Consider the following 4,577-nt stretch of genomic DNA (forward strand, 5'->3'; position numbering starts at 1 on the left):
CTCTCTCTCTCTCTCTCTCTCTCTCTCTCTCTCTTTCTCTCTCTCTTTCTCTTTCTCTCTCTTTCTTTCTCTCTCTCCCTCACTCTCTCACTCTCTTTTTGTTTTTTTTTTTTTTAATAATCAAATATAGTCTAACAGAAGTGAAACTGAAAAAGTAAACTTCAGTTGAGAAAATGTCTCCATCAGATTATCTAGTAGGCAAAAGATCATTTAGTATTTTCTTGACTGATGATTTACAATTGCAAGTGCCATCCTTGAATAGCTGGAATAAGAAATCAGCCTGTATAAGATAGTAATTCTACTCCTTCTTGACCCATTCTTCAGTGCCTGCCTTCAAGTTCATCTTTGATTTTCTGTTCTGGCTTCCATTTATAATGTACTGTAAGATATAAGATGAAATAAACTCTTTCCTCTCCAAAAAACTTATTGTAGTAAGTTTTTGTTTTAATTCAGAGTATGGGAAATGGGGCTGCTTCAGATTGTCCATAGAGGTGACTATGATTTGCCTCATGCTCTAGGAGAGACATGGTTTAACTAGCTACAGATAGTTTCTGTGATTGTGTAATATTTGGAACTCTGGGAATTTTTCAGAGGGTATATAAATGCTAGGACCCTGAGAGGCAGGATAGGATGTTGGTTGCCTCCTGTTGGTTGTTGTTGGTTATGGTTTGTTAGGTAGTCATGTGCAAAGAAGAAACAAGAAAAAGAAGAAATTAGATATCCTGACTTGAAAGATCAAACTTGCCTCAAGGAACTTGAAGCAACTCACCAGTAGGAAGTAGTCTAATGAATGATGTTGCTCCCTTTTCAAACCCTGACTTTATTTAAGAATCTCTTTCCATCCCTCTCTATCATTTTTGCTCTTTTGTATAGCAGTAGAGCGTTGAAAAGGGAGAAGAAAAAAGTGGAGAAGGGTGAAAGAAAGAAGAACCAAGAAAGTAGCCAAAGACAGCTATATTATGTTGTATAAATGTACCATATTTTCTTTATGCAATCTTTATTCAAGGAGCAGCAATGTTGTTTCCAGTTTCTGGCTATTATGAATAAAGAATCTACAAACATAGTTTAAAAAATAAAAAAAAGATGTGTAGGCTTTTTCTCTTGCTGGGAGGCCCTGCTGATGGACTGCTTTGAGGCTATATTAGAAAATGTTTATACATGTAACTGTGGATCAATCAGCTATCCATTTCCACACCAAACTGACCAATTCTAAATTAAAGGGGAAAACTATAGAGACTTTAAAACTCCCAGCTCTTAAAAAGAAACTGGATTTTTGATTTCCTTATTTTTTTTATTTTATTTTATTTTATTTTATTTTGTGGAAGGGTTTCCCTCTGTTTCCTGCTGCATGTTCTTTATCACCCCCAAACACCTTTCTTCAGTTGATGATTCTGTTTACTGCTATTCTTAGTGTTTGATATTTCTCTGCTGTTTTTATGCTTGATATTTTTCTTACTTTTTTATTCTTTAATTGGTAAAGAAAATTAACCAGATCAAGACTCCTTGACTGTAACCTAAGTGCTGGTAGAAAAGGGAAGAAGAGAAAGGATGAAGTAAAATAAGGGGAGGTTGAGGCCTGGGTCATTTTCACACTACCTGGCCAGGAAATCATGTTTTATAATGAAGGACACCAAGGTTAGACTTCTCAAGACTAAGGTGGTGAGGACTTGATGGCTCATGTCAAATTCCTTGCAGTGTAACTATGGGAACTTGAGTTATGGTCCCCAGGACCCATCTAAAAATATGGGTATTGGCAGTACTGGCAGGCAGAGACTCAAGGATTCCAAAAGCTTCCTGGCTATCCTGACTACTCAGTAAGTGGGCTCCAGGCTCAATGACAGACATTGCCTAAAAAAAGATAATCTCACAATAGTGGAGCACAACTGAGAAATACATCCAATTGGTGTCTGAGCCCCATATTTGCATGCACATATGTGCGCAATTGCATGTACTTATTCATACAAATTCATACTATACAAACATCTACATATCCATGCGTGGAGTAGGAAAAAAATATTAAGTCTAAATTTAAAAAGGATTTTTAATACTATGTGGGATAATTGTAGAGATGAAATCAGGAAGCAAGAAGTCATATTACTCTCCTACTAGGATGACTAAAGTTATAATAAAATTAACAAGAATGTGATTATATTATTTGAGTGCATATATAGTTCCAGAATGACTCTTCTATATCACAGATGGCATTCAGAACCAAAGCCTTTCCAAGCAAGTTACGAGCTAGGTGTACTAGCTTATTTTATTGTTTGTTTTTGGTGTGTGTGTGTGTGTGTGTGTGTGTGTGTGTGTGTGTAGTCTTGTTCTGCTTGAAACTTACTTTGTAGACAATAAAACCTTGAATTCTTAGAGAAATTTCTCTATCTTCCTAGTAATGACATTAAACATATTCGACAGTCCTTGTTTTTAAGTGCCTATGCTCTCTTTTGTACAAGATGTCTTGCTGCTTCATTCCAAGCATTTTTTGTAGACACACAATTTCTAGATGATGAAGCCTCCTTTAGTGATCCTGTTTTTATGATCAGTGAGAATCCTTTTTCAAGACCCCTTCCAATACTAGTGGCCAGGACTGGGCCACATGGCAGACAGAAATAGAATTACAGTAGTTGTATTAGAACCTTGATGCTTAGTTCTTTTTCATGAGGTCATAGGATGGTTTCAGATTTTACTAATAAGAAAGATTCAAGGCAACCAACATTGACTCTCACCACTGATTCAATTTCATTGAATAGTTCAAATAAGTTAAAAAGAAACAAAATTTGTAATTATTCTCCAATCATATTTTTTGACCTTATTTAACAGTCTTGATTGACCTTCTGCAAGATAATTTTCAACACCTTCCTCACAGTTTTGTGAAAACCACAGAAACAGTAGCTATTATAATTCACAGTGATTTTTTTCTGAGTTATCATTTAACAACTCTTCCAGAGCATTTGATTTTCATTGTTGCTACTTGTGGGTCAGTCTTTCCATGGCCATGATGGTCTCAATTCAAAACATTGCTTCCTTGGTTCATTCCATCATCCTGTTTTATATACTTTAAAAAAAAGTTTCATTTAAAAATTTTAATTATGTGTATGTCTCTGTGTGGGTATGTACATGTACATGCAGTTGCTGGCAGAGGTCAGAGGCATCCAGTCCCTGTGGAGCTGGAATTACAGAGGGTTGTGATCCATCTGACAACACTGAGAATTAAATTCAAGTCCTCAGAAAGAGCAGTAAGCATCTTTATCTGATGAACCATGTCTCTAGCCCAATGTCTTTTTCATTATGCTTGTCAACATGTCCATCTTTATCTGTATATGAGCAGGCAGCCAGTTTTCTTCTTATGAAACACAGCTGAAATTATTTTTTGGTGATTGTCCTTGCTGTGAATAACTTTTATTAGGATAAAGCAATCTTTTCCCAATGATATTCATTACAGTAGATGCTCCTTGTTCCCTTGTTTATTCTCTGTCTGGAAGGTTATTTCTTAGGGATCTCCCACAAAGCACTTCTGGATTCATTTCTAAAGCTTATTTTCACTTTCATTATCCTTTGTAGCATAGACAGCCATAGCCATTTCTTACTCAACTCTTCTGAGTGTGATTTATGTCATGTTCCTGACTAAATATGCTTGTCTCATATAAACTACATTAGGGATAGGAGTGGAAAAATGATACAGATAAGTGAGTCTTATGAAAGAAGATTGCTTTGTCCTATTTAAGAGGCTTTGTCAGGGACAGTGAAGGAAAACATATTTTTAGTTTTACTTCAGTGATCATTTCACTTTTTGAAGCAAATGGAATATCCTTCTTTAATTGGCCCAAGTCTTTATTTAAAATAAGAAACATCAATGTAGCCAAATTTTTCTAAAGAAAGCAGGTTCTGGTACCATTTACTGTCATGCTTTACTGAGCCTTGTAATCAGAATAAGCCTTAACTTGACAGGGAGTCTAATGTCATTAATAAGGTAAGGAGCTTTTCAATTTATACAATTTTAAAATAAATTGTAGCTCTTATCTCCACAAATGGCCAAGGTTGTAATATCTCCCCAAAAGAAGAAAAACAAAATATCACTTAGGGAGGACAGAAGAACACATAGAAACCCGTTATCATACCAGCTTGAATTTGTTTGTCATACTAGCTGACAAATACATCTATGGACAAGAAAAAGAATAGTTCTAAAGGCTAATATTTCAATGAAAAGTACAAGATAGGATCACAGGAGTTATCTTCCAGTTTTTCACATGTCCTAATGTCTAAGGCATTATAGTCTAAGGTAGTGGTTCTTAACCTTTCTAATGCTATGACCCCTTTAATACAACTCCTCCTATTATAACCATAAAATTATTTAAAAATAATAATCATAAAATTATTTTTATTACTACTTCATAATTGTAATTTTGCTAGTTATGAATTGTAATGTAAACATCTGTATTTTCTTTTTTTTTTAATCCCTTGATTAAATCTTTTTTTTTTTTACTTTTTTATTATTATTTTCTTTATTTACATTTCAAATGCTATCCCGAAAGTTTCCCATACCCCTCCCCCCACCTCTGTTCCCCTACCCACCCACTCCC

The sequence above is a fragment of the Mus pahari genome, chromosome 6, assembly GCF_900095145.1.
Source record: "Mus pahari chromosome 6, PAHARI_EIJ_v1.1, whole genome shotgun sequence".
Lineage (NCBI taxonomy): Eukaryota > Metazoa > Chordata > Mammalia > Rodentia > Muridae > Mus > Mus pahari.